The following is a 16,594-nucleotide window of genomic DNA, read 5'->3' as shown; positions in this document are numbered from 1 at the left end:
CTCAAGAACCTAAGTTACAAGGAGTCTATTTATCAATATCAGCTATATACTCACCCTACTCGTTCCTCAAAACCACTACTAGGTATATAGGTACTTAGTTTAGACAGCTTCCCAGCACTACTTTGCCACACAAGATCTCCTCTATCCTCACCATTTTATTTGTGCATGCGAATCATACATAATACAATACTATACATACATTTGAATAAATGATTCTACCACAAATACAAAACCAAACAAGGAACAGGAGGAAAGGTTAAATTAGGCATTCTAATGCTATAAAATCCTATGTAAAATTATCCAACATATACCAAGGAAATAACAATGATAGATTCAAACTTATAAGAGCAAACTCCTAGGCTAAAGGCATCATAAATCAGGAATCCCTATAACATCTTTCATGTAGGATCTTTGGCTTATCGCTAGCATGCAGTTCTATCAATTCATAAGATATCAGCTCTACACTACTCATAAAATAATTCGAGATATTTTGGGAAACTACCACTCGAGCTCTGGTTGATTGTACACACTGCTTCATTGGGTTTTTCTCCTGCAATTTTTTTTTTTTATCTTTGTAAAGTTTTTATGAAAATATTCAGATCCTCAGTTTGAGTTTGGAATTATCCTAGAGTTCATCCAAATCCCGCAAGCCATGGCTCTAAAACCAAATTGTAAAACCGTAAATTTTAATCCAAAACTTTTTTATTTTTAAGTTACCCAAAATATTATTCATAAATCAAACCATCAGAAAGTCACATCTATCAAATACAAGGACATCCGAGAAAATTGGAACGATAAAGAAGAGATTAGTGTGGCCCCTGGAGAAGGATGATACGCACAAATCGAGAAATGGTATCAGAGTTGGGGCATGGGTCGATGTGTTCGATAGGGACATCGAACCCTATAATGGGGGGTGAAGGTGGGTTGCACCTGATCCCACATCGACTTGGAAGGTGAGCAAAACATTTCCTTATAAGGGGTGTGGATACCTTCCTTGTCACAACACCTTTTAAAGTCGTGAAGGAAATCAGATCCCTTAGGAACTCTGCTATTAAGCGAGCCCGGGCGAGTGCAATCCAAGGATGGGTGACCCCTTGGGAAGTTTTCGCATCGGGATCCCAAAGCGGACAATATTGTGATATGTGCCAGAGGGGGATGTTACAAATGGTATCACTACAAATATTAGTGTGCCATATAATGCCCATTAACAAATCTCCCAATGAGTATGTACAATCAAACTTTCTCTTTCATGTGATCCTCAGAAGTAACTGGAACATATATAATCAACAACTGTAAGCACGAAGCTTAGTAAGTTCCCTAAAATACCACATACACCACAACACAATTAAACAACTATGGGTTAACAGCAACCCTGGAGACTACAAGAAGTCTTAGTGGGAAAACCACACGCCCTGTGGGTTATCAGCAACCTTGGAGGCTACCTCAAGTCTCTTCGCATACAAACAACAAATATACAACAATAGCACTTAAATTCAACTGGTCATCACATGTAAATATATACTGTTATTCTACCATATAGGTAAGAATAATTGAGGAGACTCACAATAAACTGAGGATAGGTAAACCTCACTCCCGAACTGCCAGAACTCAACTCCCCCTAACAAACCCAACAAGTAACGCTATTCTATTAAGGTCATAACCCGACTCACGGTCCAAATCCTACAACTATGCCGTTAAAGAGAAAAAGACTATTTTTCCTTACCAGGGTCCAAAACCCTCAATATTTTTAATAAAAGTCAAAAGTTAGTGAAATTCACCAAGTCAATCTTTTTGTACGTCTGTTGGCCGTACAACTTGAATTAGTGAAACTGAGGACTGCCTTCGCTACGTGGAGTGTAGCTAGGAGTAAGCCTGACGTACATTGTGTGACATCCCAATTTTCATGGCCAGAAAAGACCGATTTTGTTTATGTTTTATAAAAACCAGATTACCTCGTTTATTAAAAATATTGTGGAATTTGTTCCCAGTAAAACATGTTAAATACGTTATCAAAGCATTTCCAAAGAAAAGTATTTTTATTCATTTTAAAACTTTTGGGATGTCATCGTTAATACAGAAACATAAGCATAAACAGAACTTAAATTCATTATCACTAGTGATTTATTCCTCATTAATCTCTCAGTGTAATGTGACTTCAGATCAACACCTGTGATATAAAGAAATTGAGTGGGTCAGGTTGTGAAACCCAGTGAGTACATAGGGTTTTCAACCAACAATAATATAATTATTATGTGTAAACATCAAACAATCAACCAAATTACTCATCCCCATTATCTTCTTTACTCTTAAGGATCTACCCTAAGAATCAGTTATTCCTCGTTCATTTATTCCTAAGGATTATCCTAAGGAATACGTATGAATTCCATCATTACCAATGTTTATAGATTACAACTGGTTAACACGTAGTCCAAAACATATGGTAAACACTTAGTTCAAAAATAACTAGTGAACACAATTAGTTCAAAAATACCTAGTGAACACAATCAGTTCAAAATACCTAGTGAGCACACTCAGTTCAAAAATATCTAGTGAACACACTTAGTTAAAAAATACCTAATATGCACCTAGTTCAAAAACACCTATACGTTACGAGCCTACTAGCATTCCACTGGACTGTCTAGTATTGTCTGTGGTCATCATCTACACTCCACTAGATGATTGGATCACTATCAACATTGATGTATTTCATCGTGTTATCACACAGAATCTATTTTATTTACCCATGTTTTACCCAACACATTTTGTAGATATAAAATACATATACAGTTTAAATCATTAAGAAAATGTATAAAAATCTTTCACCCATCATAGATAGCAAGTATTTAGACAATATGCACACATAGCACGTAATATATATTAAAATACTTCATATCTGTGTGTAAGATGAAGGTAACTATGCACTATCCTGAGAAGGTGGTGATTCAGAACTCGAACAACACTTCATTATTCTCAACACAATATTCCCCGGAAAAAATCTAGTATCATTACCACTATAGTTTAGTCTAATATTCACATAGAGTAATTAGTTGTTTGACTATCATTACTATTATATAAGCATTAAACAATACTTATATACCCCATAATAATAGCCCAAGTACTTATTATAGGTTTCTAATAACGTTACTATAATTAAATAAGAGCTATATTAAAAATAGCGTAGGCGCAACTCACTTACAGCGGGTGTTTTGCAAAACCGGGTTTCGCTAGAGCAGCGTTCCCCAACCAAAATACCCTTTTTCTTGAGACTCCTGGCGCCTCGAGGCTTCCTTCGTGTGCTAGGGGGTTTACCTAGACTTTAGGGGGGGGGGGGTTAGGGAGCTTAGAGAGAGAGTATAGAGATATAAAGAAGAAGGTTGAGGGGTGAGGAAATGAGGGAACCCGACACTCTTATTTATGGGATGAATTCTTGATGGAGTCACCGAGTCGATGCCACTTGTCAGCTTTCTTGTGGAAAAACGTGTATGGCCTACATTTTACTTCGTCACCCCTTTTGCAACAGCAGCCTGCTGACTTCTAAACCCCCGTACGTTTCACATACGAGCTCCGTATTTGATGTTCTTTATATCCACGCGTAGGTAAAAACAAGATCTATAACTTTCATTTTGACTCCGTCGGCTAATTCTAGACTGATCTTAAATTTAACAGTAGGAGGATATTAGACTGTTAAATGTCTGCGTAAAATTCATAACTTCTACATATAGACTCCGTTTTCGTCTGTCTTTTTGTCGTTGAGTTCATATTAATGAGATCTTCAACTCCCATTTAGGTCGCGTAGGCCAAAAACCACTAGAACTAAAATTCCTACAATGCCAAATCTTAGAAAATTCATAACTTCCTCATACGAAGTCAGATTTGGGCGTTCTTTATATGGACGCTCTCGGTTTAACGTATACTACAAATTTTGTTTTGATCATTAAGGCTAAAAATTCCTTTATCAAAAATTCACTATTTACGTCTCCCAGTGTCGTGCCAGTTTTGTTGTAAAACTTCGACGGGCAATAAGTTCTTTGTTATAACTCGGATTTCGGCGTTCTTTATATGTACGAAACCATTGAGATGTATTTTACAACTTGGTTAAGATTATTTATTCTAAATACTCTTTGTTGAAAATTCCTTTTCGACCCCTATTATCTCTAAATTAACTAGCCTAGATCTACGGGCGTTACAATTATCTCCCCCTTAGGACGTCCTAGAATCATTAAACGAAACAGGGCACACATGATGACTCCATACGTTATCTCTTCATCCTAAGTAATAACCGTAATTTTGATGTTTCTTCGCACGAGTATCTAACTCTAAGACTTCGTGACTGCAGGTGGTGCCCGATCTTGGACCTGCTCTCTTTCTTATGTTACACTTCCAATCATGATCTTCATGTTGCGATCTTGAAAGGTAGCATTTCTAGCTACAAGCAAATATCGTGATACCACTACCAATCGCTTTGATTATCTTTTATTGCAATCTTCCAACTTAAGTTAGATGCTACATCAAACTTGGTTCTCTGAACCACGTATGATACTCATCATAGTCGAACTCAATTCGATATGACCACTAGGGTCGGAATAACAATCATCTTCTTAGTCATTACCGAAACGATGGTAACAACATATTTGAATAAAATGATAACAATTACTAGCCTCTTAGTAACCTTATGACTTTTCCTGATCCAAGTGTGAGTCGTTTGCTTCCAGTAGTATAGGCCCCTACTACCATTCACACCTACTCATACTCATCCCAAGTATTGTCTCGTAGTTTTCCAAGTCACCATACAAGAAAATCACATAACAACTTAACACACCAAATAACAAAACAATGGTTTTATATTATTCCTTGAAATGATTACATAGGTGTTCAAGTTCACCCTAGACTATGCCTCTAATATGCTACACCATGTGATACTATCCTCACAAGAATTGCCTATATTGATGAAGTCCTCGTCCTCGATTCCTCGTGTTGTTTTCTGCTTCATGGAGAATCATGTGGAATTCCCTTGGCCTTGGTGGTGTGTTTGGCCTTGCTTCTTCATTCTTCTTTGGACAATTCTTTGAAAGATACCCTCCTTCTTTACATTCAAAACACACCCTCTTGTTTGATGTACACTCATTGGCATCATGCACAAACTTTCCACACTTGAAACATGTCACCTCCTCGCTGCGTTTTCCAAAGTGTTTCTTCTTGCATTTATCACACCATATTGCTTCACCTCCTTCTCCACCAGACTTCGAGAATTTTCTTTCCTTGTTGGACCTTGAAGAACCTTCATGCTTCCTTTTCTCGCCAACTTTATCTCTCTCCAAACCCTTCTCTCATATCTGGGTCTGAATATTCTTAGCAGCCCACCTGGCGGCTTTTAGAGTAGTTTCTTGCTTGACCATTAGACCAAAGTACGCCGGTAATCCATGGGAAAACTTGTTGAGCTTGGAGAGCTCAGTTGGAACTAGATAAGGAACGAGCTTCATCTTCTCCATAAAACTTACAGCATACTCAGTGACACTCATCCTCCCCTTCTTCAGATTCTAGAATTCATTGTTGATCTCCAGAAGATCTTGCTCAGAGCAGTTATGCATCTTTAATTTTACTAGGAAATCTTCGCAAGATATCTTGTTTGCTTCTCGCTTGAGCATCGTGTTAGCTAGTAGCTTCCACCAGCTCAGTACTCCACACATTAACAGAGGGACCGAAAGGTCGGTCTTCTGTTTATTGCTACACTCGCAACTCTCAAACATTGTCTACATCTCGGAGATCCAGTCTATAACTTCCACCGGTGATAGGCTTCGAGAAAGTCTCGGGGGTTTGGATGCCATGAAATCCTTGTACTTGCATCCACGCTCGTCATTTCCTCCATCCTGATTGTTTCATCTAACTATCGGTGGGTTGGCTTGACCAACCGTCCCACTGTAGTTCCCTCTTTCTGACTGCCCATCATTCAGCCCAGGCTATTCAATAGGCATTGTAAGTTCCTCTCGATTTTGTTGAAGTAAACGCCTTGTTTCCTCCATTTAACGATCCAACATCATTTGGATCATCGCTTGTACTCCGACCATTGTCATTGGCTCAGGTGCGGTTACTACAATAGGTATTTGTTCAATCACTGGGGGTTGTTGATTCTATTTCCATTCGTGTTCCGAACTCCACTTCGGGTTCTTGCCATTTCGATCTATACACCAAAGCAGACGGTCGGTGTGTAATGACGAGAATTAACATAGGAAATATTTTATCTAAGATTGACATATAAATCCCCTTGTCTCTCTGAAAATTTATATGCCAGTTCTAATACCGTAATTAAATATTTAGAAACCTGAACACATAAAGTTTTCAGACCTTGTCATCAATAGACCATAGATCCGATCATATAATGCATATCATAAATCATTTAGCACATAAAAGCATGTTAGGCATTTTTCCCTAAATAAGCTAGTGCTTATGTCTATTCAGGTGTACTTCCTAAAATATATTAGACACACTCCTCACGATCATCGTTGAGCATTCTAAGTTTAAGTCTAGAAATAAATCCTTATTCCTAGTTTTCTTAAACTAATACTCTGATACCAACTATGACATCCCCATTTTCACAGCCAGAAAAGACTGATTTTGTTTATGCTTTATAAAAATCAGAGTACCTCTTTTAACAAAAATGTTGTGGGATTTGTTCCCAGTAAAACATGATAAATACGTTGTCAAGGCATTTTCGAAGAAGTATTTTTATTCATTTTAAAACATTTGGGATGTCATCGTCAATACAGAAACATAAGCATAAACAGAACTTACATTTATTATCACTAGTGATTTATATCTCATTAATCTCTCAGTGTAATGTGACTTCATATCAACACCTGTGATATAAATAAGTTGAGTGGGTTAGGTTGGGAAACCTAGTGAGTACATAACCCACAATAATATAATTATTATGTTTAAACATCAAACAATCAACCCAATTACCCATACCCATTATCTTCTTTACTCTTAAGGATCTACCCTAAGGAATATGTATGAAGTAGATCGTTACCAAGGTTTATAGATACAACTGGTGAACACGTAGTCTAAAACATCTGGCAAAACACTTAGTTCAAAACTAACTAGTGAACACACTTTGTTCAAAAAATACCTAGTGAACACACTCAGTTCAAAATACCTAGTGAACACACTCAGTTCAAAAATATCTAGTGAGCACCCTCAATTCAAAAATACCTAATGAGCACCTATTTCAAAAACACCTATAGGTTACAAGCCTGCTAGCGTTCCACTGGACTGTCCAGTATCGTCCATGGTCATCAATTATACACCACTAGATGACTGGATCACTATCAACATTTATGTCTTTCATCGTGTTATCACATAGCAACTCTTTCTCTATCACCTAACATAGACAACAAATATTCAGACAATATGCACACATAGCACATAATTTATATTAAGATAGTTCATATCTATGTGTAAGATGAAAGTAACTATGCACTCACCTGAGAAGGTGGTGATTCGGAACTTGAACACCACTTCGTTACTCTCAACACAATTTTCCCCAGACAAAAACTAGTATCATTACCACTAGAGTTTAGTTTAATATTCACCGAGACTAATTAATAGTCTGGTTATTATTACTATTATATAGGCTTTAAACAATAGTTATACAACCCATAATAATAGCCCAAGTACTTATTATAAGTTTATAATAATGTTATTGTAATTAAATGAAATCGATATTAGAAATAGTGTAGGTGTAGGTCACTTACAGTGGGGTTTTCACAAAACTGGGCTTCGCTGGAGTAGCATTCCCGAAATGAAAGACCCTTTTTCTTGGGGCTCCAGGAGCCGTGGGGCTTCCTTCGGGTGTTAGGGGGTTTACCTAGACTTTAGAGGGGTTAGGGAGCTTAGAGAGAGAGAGTATTGATATAGAAAGAAGTGGGTTGAGGGGTGAGGAAATGAGGGAGCCCGACACTCTTCTTTATAGGCTGAATTCCTAACGGACTCGCCGAGTCGGTGCCACTTGTCAGCTTTCTGGTGGCAAAACGTGTGTGGCCTACATTGTGTCACGTCACCCCTTTTGCAGCAGCACCTTGTCGACTTCTAAAACCCTTTGACATTCACATACAAGCTCCATTTTTGACGTTATTTATATCCACACATAAGTAAAAACAAGATCTACAACTCTCATTTTGATTATGTCGGCTAATTCATGACCGATCTTAAATTTAACAGTAGGAGGAGATTAGAGTGTTAAATGTCCACGTAAAATTCATAACTTCTACGTACGAACTCTGTTTTCATCTATCTTTTTACCGTTGAGTTCATATTAATGAGATTTTTAATTCTCATTTAGGTTTCATAGGCCAAAAATCACTTAAACTAAAATTCGAGTTTCGGGTCGTGCACTCTATGCCAAATCTTAGAAAATTATAACTTCCTCAAACGAAGTCAGATTTGGGTGTTCTTTTTATGCATGCTCACAGTTTAACGTATACTACAAACTTTGTTTTGATCACTAAGGCTAAAAATTCCTTTATCAAAAATTCACTATTTACGTCTCCCGGTGACGTGTCGGTTTTGCCATAAAATTTCGACGGGCCATAACTCCTTCGTTACAACTCGGATTTTGGTGTTCTTTAGATGTACAAAACCCTTGAGACATATTCTAAAACTTGGTTGATATTATTTATTCTAAAAATTCTTTTTTTGAAAAGTCATTTTCGACCCCTATTATCTCTAAATTGACTAGCCCGGATCTATCGGCTTTACACTCTGCATAGTCCTAAACCCTAACTTTTTATGTCTTAACCTTTTAAGTCACTTTACCCAATTTTAGATCTGACCAGTATATAATGTCTTAACCCATAAAGTCACTGACTTTAAACCTTTGCATAGCTAGAAAGGCCTAATTCATGACTGATCTTAAATTTAATAGTAGGAGGAGATTAGAGTGTTAAATATCCACATAAAATTCATAACTTCTATGTACGGACTCTGTTTTCATCTGTCTTTTTACCATTGAGTTCATATTAATGAGATCTTCAATTCTCATTTAGTTCGCATAGGCCAAAAATCACTTAAACTAAAATTCGAGTTTCGGGTCGTGCAGTCTCTGCCAAATCTTAGAAAATTATAACTTCCTCAAACGAAGTTAGATTTGGGCGTTCTTTTTATGAACGCTCTCAGTTTAATGTATACTACAAACTTTGTTTTGATCACTAAGGCTAAAAATTCCTTTATCAAAAATTCACTATTTACGTCTCCCGGTGTCGTGCCGGTTTTGCCGTAAAATTTCGACGGGCCATAACTCCTTCGTTACAACTCGGATTTTGGTGTTCTTTATATGTACGGAACCCTTGAGACATATTCTAAAACTTGATTGATATTATTTATTCTAAATAATCTTTTTTTGAAAAGTCATTTTCGACCCCTATTATCTCTAAATTGACTAGCCCGGATCTATCGGCGTTACACTCTGCGTAGTCCCAAACCCTAACTTTTTATGTCTTAACCTTTTAAGTCACTTTACCCAATTTCAGATCCGACCAGTATATAATGTCTTAAACCATAAAGTCACTGACTTTAAACGTTTACATAGCTAGAAAGGGTTCAAAACACAAAACCCATAAAGAGTAAGTCACTTAACTCATGCATGGGCTAAGGGAAAAGGTCAAGCAACCATTTTTATGAATTAAGGAACTTTAAAACATCCAAAAGGGCAAAAAAATGCTCTGGAGTACTCCATACTCAAAAAGGTCTGAGAATGTTAATAAAAACCCATCTAAAGAGATCTAGAAATAACATCAGCAAGGTATGGACTTTATACTTTCAAAATATGAATTAAGTGATGTAGTTTTTGGATCCAAAATCTTGAAAGCATTACCACCTTCTTTAATGGCCTTCTTCTTCAACAAGAAAGCACCAAAATCACCAAAAGCTTGAAAATCTGAAAACTAGATGTTACAAGTGAGGTTGACTTCGACTTTGACTTTTGATCGTTGACAGTTAACTTGACCAAGTTTGACATTAGGTCAGATGGGATATTTTGAGTAGTAGATTTATGCTTGGACCATGGGTGTTGTACAGTTTTCTTGTAGAGCTGTTAATTGTAACAATATTCAGTTCAACTATCTTCCTGGCATTGAGGTGAGTTTCTCCTCATTATACTCGTGGGTTGAGGTTGTACTCCTTTGTGTTGTCTGCCAACGAACTGAGAAATCTAGTTGGGAGATTGTGGGCTAGTGAAAATCTAGTCGGGAGATTGTGGGCCAGATTGGCAATCCAATAGGGAGATTGTGGTCCTGAGTGGCAATACATTAAGGAGATTGTGGGCCAGGGTAATCTAGTCGGGAGACTGTGTACCCAACATGCAATATGTATATTTGTTTGGGTGTGTGTAGTACTTTGGGGGAACTCAGTAAGATTTTTCTTATAGTTTGATTATAATGGTTTTTGGTACTTAAGAGGATAGGGGAAAAGGGCTTGATCATTCACATCCTTCAAATTTTATGAGATTTGATCTTGGGATACTTTGATTTATGATTTGACATTTTAGGAACTATGTTTTGTAAAAAAATATGTCTTTTGGTTTGGTTTTGAAATTGAAAAATTTTACCTTCATTTTTGGGATGTTACAATTTGTTATTAGAACCCTGGTTTGAGCAAATTTGATGAGCATTCGTTTGAATCCAGACTCAATTATGGATCTGTAAAGTTTTCAAATTTTATTTCAAAATTTTTCGAAAGTATTTTCAAAGGTAACTAAAGAAGGATAAGATGTGTACGATCATCCAGAGCAAGAAGTTATACCCTAAGTTACCCACACTTTTATTTACTTATGATTATTATGATAGAATTGCATGCTAGTTGTAGGATAAAGATATTCAAGAATTGCATGATAAAATTGCCTAAATTATGATGCTTTTTTATGGAGTTATTTTTCTCGAATGATGCTTTTTTTTTTTTGCTTGTAGGACTCTTTTACGTGTGAAATAACTACTAAAAGAATACGTTAAGTCACATGCTGAAAAGGTTAACTAATATTAGAGTAAGGGATTTGGACCTATTGCATAGCTCATGTCTGAGTCCAACAGTTGTAGGGTTGAGTCTTTTAAGCTAAGATTATTTAAGTTATGTTGCATGTGACTTTATTCATGAAGTAGTTAACTGGAACTAATAGAGGGTCTTTCAGGAGTTAATAGCATGGTAATGTGAGTATCCTAGGATAGCCTAGGGAGTCTATTAACTCGTGGTGCATTATCTAGCAGGTGTTAAGAGTACCATTATGAGGAGGTAACGTAGCAGATTTAGGATGATTCTTGAGGAAAGTACGGATAGGTGTGGAAGGTACTATTAGGTCCATACTACTAGAAGCAGAAGACTCATACTCAAATCAAGGAAAGCCGTGAAGAGTCTAAGAAGCCAATACAGGATGAACTCCATGTTCTTTTTTAGTCGGTAATGTGTGATGGATTAATGATGACGGTTTAGTACTATTTTATAGAACGAAGATGTCTGGATGGGAAGCAGACCCTTATGAGATTGGTGTGGGCTCATGGTTACATGGTTGGATTGCCAATGAGGTTTCATAGATATTGCGGGAAGATTTTTCTCGTATCGTGGGTCGGTTCACTAACACGATAATTTCGAAATTTGAGGAGCGAACTACAACCTTGCAGAATGTCAGAGGGACTGTTGAGGCGACTATTGGGGGAGATCGTGATATGGTCATGTGACTCAAAAAGAGAAACAAGGCTCATTCAGCAATAGACGAATAGTTTGATGTTGCTAGCCTAGGTACCGGAAGTTAGGGGGAATTTGATATATGCGGGAAGTATGGTGGAACCCATAGGTTTGCTTGTCACAAGTTCAAATGCTACAAGTGTGGAGAGAAAGGGCATGTCGTTCGCGACAATAACAAGGATCGGGCGTGTTTCTACTGTCACCCATCATGTCATCACAAAACTAACTATCCTGCATGGATATAAGAGGGAGTGGAAGCCTAGATACCCACCTTCCAATAGGAGGTCAAGGTTGAATCGCAAGAAATCATAGATATGAATTATGATCCTCGATTTTATTTTAAATGGATAGTTATCTGTATAGTTAGTTCATCAGAACTATTATTTTAGCATCTATAGGTTTTCATAGATGAAGGTTTTGACATTCAGGGTGCTTTGTAAATCATAAAGTAAGAGGATCGTTCGTGAAGGATTTGAAGATGTGCTGTTGGGAAAGCTTCTGACATCTCCATCTAGGTTTTAGGAATTTCGTGTGATTGCTAGTTGTCATTCAAGAATTTTCATATGCCATTTTACAAGCCAAGAACTATATTGAGAGAGTATATGGACGAACCCATTTTAGACTATAATGTTGAAGACGTCAGCTAATGAGGGAGCAAGTCCTGAGTGGGGGAGGACTGAACATTTTGCTTGTAGGATCAGCAGACAAATTGATTTTGATGGTTCCCACGTAATGGGTCGAAGGATGTAGTAGTGGAAGTTTATTGGATTTCTAGTGTTCGAAATTGTTAAGATATTTTATGTTCGATAGGATTGAGAGATTGATCAGAAGCAACTGCATGGTGAGTAGTTGATAGGTTCTTATTCTCAGGGTTGTGCATTCAGTCCTTGCATCAGAAGCTTCTAGACAAGATCTCGATGTTGTCGGCTTTCCTCTTCCTAGACAATAAAATAGAGTTTAGAGGATTGTATTTCTGAGGTTGAATATCAATTGAAGGGTAGATTGGCTCGTTTAATCGATCACTATCATTAGTATAGGTAGAGATGTTGTTGATTTATAAATCTACTTCAAGATGTAATATAAGCACTTTTGCACGAGTTTTCATTCAATGGATGATATTTTTCGAAAATTATCGAGTAATATCAGTTGACAATGATATGTGAGCATCAATCTTTCTTCAAGTGTAGGTAAACAAATAGTTTTGGACCCAAGAAAATAATTTCGGAGTAACTTTGGCTAGTTTTCTAGAAGGACTTTGGATGTACGCGGAATCCTTTTTCGGCGGTTGCACCAGTAAAGTTGGAAAGGAGTCTGTCTGATCTCGGTTCTGAAAGAATTCATGAAGGTTTTATGGGTGGGATGTTTATCGATATGGATAGTGATCAAGCTAGAGCTTAAGGTTTGGACACTATTGATTGTTGTTGTATAGTGAAAGTCTTAAGTGGTTAAGGAGGGGTTGATTCCAAGTGGGGGAGAACCACTTGGAAATAACATAAATAATTTCAGTTGCATATTAATTTTGAATACGTGTCTAAGGGAATGAGAATAGTTGGTCTTCATCGTAATAAGGGAATAAAAGATTTAGGATTTTGGTTATCTCAGTCGGGGATCTGACTCATATTTATCTTTGATCAGGTATTCTTGTTGATGATTGGAAAAATCATTTGCATGCCCATGGAAGTTGTAGAAGTGTTATGAGACCGTGGGGTAATCGTAGCATTCACTAGGTGGTAGACAGGCGTGGGAGTGTGGTAAGACTACGACTTAGCTTGTGACATTCAATGGGATGAGTTACGTCTTACCATGAATGGTTATGAGAATATGGAAGGACTGTGTATTATAGTATGGTGTAGCTCATGTAGTTTTGGTAAGTGTTAAGCGAGACATTGTTTGGTTGCTATAGGTCGGTGGGATGATGGATGTATGTCTATATGACAACCAGACATTGGTCAGAAATCTTCATGGTTGAGATTGAGATTTGGCAACAACGGTGAGGAACCTTGAGCTTTTAATTTCAATGGTTGGACAGTGTCACAATGTATCGTGAACCAGTGGTTGTATGATTCATATAGGTGGGACCCGGTATTCATTTGATTAAGACTCTTAGGTCTCGGATCGTTAGTCTTCTTTGTATGTTTGGTTGTTAGTGCTTTGTTTGAATTTGGGATACACAATGACCAGCTGTTTTAAATAACGTGGGCAGTTAAAGGTTTTTTGGAGTAATAGTTGTGCATCAGAAGTCTCTTGCAGAGTATTTGCAGTATGAATCTAGTTTTCTTGCAGGCTATTTATTTGGAGTTTGGTTACCATTGTTGGGTGTAAATTATGGAATCCCAAGTCATGTAGTTTGATGTAAATCTCTTGAGGGTTTTGTCGGGTGGATACACACCTAAGTTAATAAGGGATTTGGATGCAACATGAAATTCTTGGATGGACCATCATTATGCTTGTCGGAGCACTAAGTTAATGATAACTTGTTTGGAAGAAAAGTATGTATTTAAGGTTTTTGGGCTCAACTTCCCAATTTGGGATTTTTTAGAATTCACAATCAGTATGTTTTTGTTGGATAAGGTGTCTAAGTCCATAACTATTTCTGGTATGTACTTGACTCGACCCGGCATGGTCCATTTGGGTTGCATGGCATCATGCAATTGGATAGACTAAATGAGAGAAATAACACTTGGAGATTATTAATATATTATAAGTTCTAATATATTAATAATATTATTTGATTAGTTTGATCAAGAATTAATTTAGAATTAATTATGTGATCGAAAGATAACTAATTAAATATATGGGTTGATTATGTAAATCATCCATATCTTGTATAGTGGGCTAAAAGGCTCCATTGACTATCAAGTTGGGTTCCACCCATAGGATGCTCCATGGATGCTCCGTGGGAGTTACAAACCCATGGGTCATGGAAATGAAGTGTCATGACACATTAGGGTTTAACCCTAGATGTGTCAACACTATATAAGTAACATGTTCTCCACCTAAAATCGGCTACACTAAGGAACAAGAGGGCTTGGCCGATTTTGAGAAGTGTGTGTTCTCTCATAAGTTCTTCCAAGAGCATTTGGTGTTGTGTGAAGCATTTGAGGCATCACACTTGGGGTGCTAGGCTCACAAGGTTTCAAGGAACACAAACAACAACAAGGTAAGTTATTCTATCTATACTTTATGTTAAAATTGTTCCCCATGTATGCTAGATAGGAATATAACCTTCGAATTCAACTTTGCAAAACATAGATCCAAGGTTATTAGGGTTGCATGTACACTTAGGAAGTGTTAGAATGCTCAAAACCCATCAGTGGTATCAGAGCCTAGGCTTGTTTGCTCTTATTTGTGCTTAAAAGTTGAAAAAAGAATCGGAAATCTTGCTGTCTGCGAATGGACTCGTCGAGTCTATAGGGGGGACTCGTCGAGTTCATGAGTATCTTCAACCAACTCGGCGAGTGAGTTCATGCACTCGGCGAGTAGGGTCAACTGATTGCAAAATTTCGATTCAGTTGCTGGAAATGAATTAGAAACATTACCCTAAACTGTTTTGGTAATTGAAAACTTGTTTTTTGGTGGTATAATGTCTTTGCTAATTCATTTACAAACAACTAGTTATCAAAATTACAAAGTTTTAAATGTAATTTTTGATTGTGTTCATATTCATGTTCTTGTTCTTATGATGTTTTAGATGATCATAGGAATTATTTGTAACCTATGTGGTAGATTAATTCTTGATCATAATGTGTTTTAATGGAGTCCATAACTTATCCTTAAGTTATGGAAAACCAAGAGTCACACTTGAATTAAAACCATTAAAAACACAAGAGTTAGAAAAATGAAGAGTCTTCATTTTATTACTCTATTAAACTCATAAGTTACAAGAAATGAAAAGTTTTGAAAGTTACAAAACTTGCCCTCAAGTATTGGAACAAGTAAAGTTAAGTTAAAACTTTAAGTTCCAACCCCTAGAATTTTAAAAGTTAAAATTCAACCCTTATACTTATATTATGATGATTTAATAATTATATATATATATATATATATATATATATATATATATATATATATATATATATATATATATATATATAAGAATAAAGTCGTCTTACCGCTAGTACGCCTCATTCACGAAGCCGGTCTATAAGGTAGGTATAAGGTTGTTGCCTATAAAATGGTGACTTAATGGGTGTTTACTCTCACCCACCGCTTGCTTGACTGGTGGAGGGTCGTTAGCCGAACGGGTAAGACAAGGACTTATAAATTTTCATTCAAAGTATGATGAATATAATAAAGTAACTAAATGTTTTATTAAATTCCCAATCTTAGTTACTTTAGGAAAATGTGAATAAGGTGCTAATCCATGAAATTACACTTTACACTTTGTCTAAGTCGTTGGTGGAGCGTGTGTGGTTAACCGGCACACTAACTTGGACTTAACAAGGTAGGTAAAGGGTGACTTAAGGTTTATTATAGTATCGGTGGAGTGTGTGTGGTTTACCGGCACATCGATTGAGTGATAAACCTTAAGGGTACCAAGTGCTTTGCATGGTTACTTCACACCTCGTTTTGTGATCCTCGGTATCCCAGTCACAAAACTTGGAGGGCACTCTCGAGATTGAAACATGCCTTTGAAAAGTTCATTGGATCTCAAAGAATCTAGGAATTTCTAAAACCAATAAAAACTAAATATCTAATATTTCGGTTTTCGTGGTGGAAATTGGTGAATTGTCATTCACCTACCTTTCAAACATGGTATAGCTTAGATTACGGCATACCTCTTCTAAGTTATATTATATTGTGATTGGATCCTAGCCTTAATATTACATTTGGGTGTTTTATTAAGGACTCCCTTAAATCTATACTA

General features: G+C 36.8%; 1 non-coding gene across 1 annotated transcript; it reads left to right on the top strand.

The window, feature by feature from the left end:
• The first annotated feature begins 760 nt into the window (after window positions 1-760).
• Window positions 761-864, top strand: LOC145003557 (U6 spliceosomal RNA). Its single transcript, XR_013662013.1, has one exon. It is a non-coding gene; the product is annotated as a U6 spliceosomal RNA (small nuclear RNA).
• The last annotated feature ends 15,730 nt before the right edge of the window (window positions 865-16,594 follow it).

The sequence above is a fragment of the Lactuca saligna genome, chromosome 6 (assembly GCF_052625555.1).
Source record: "Lactuca saligna cultivar CGN05327 chromosome 6, ASM5262555v1, whole genome shotgun sequence".
In the NCBI taxonomy this organism is placed as follows: domain Eukaryota; kingdom Viridiplantae; phylum Streptophyta; class Magnoliopsida; order Asterales; family Asteraceae; genus Lactuca; species Lactuca saligna.
Note: the sequence above shows the minus strand (reverse complement) of the source record. Positions and strands in the feature narration are given on the sequence as shown.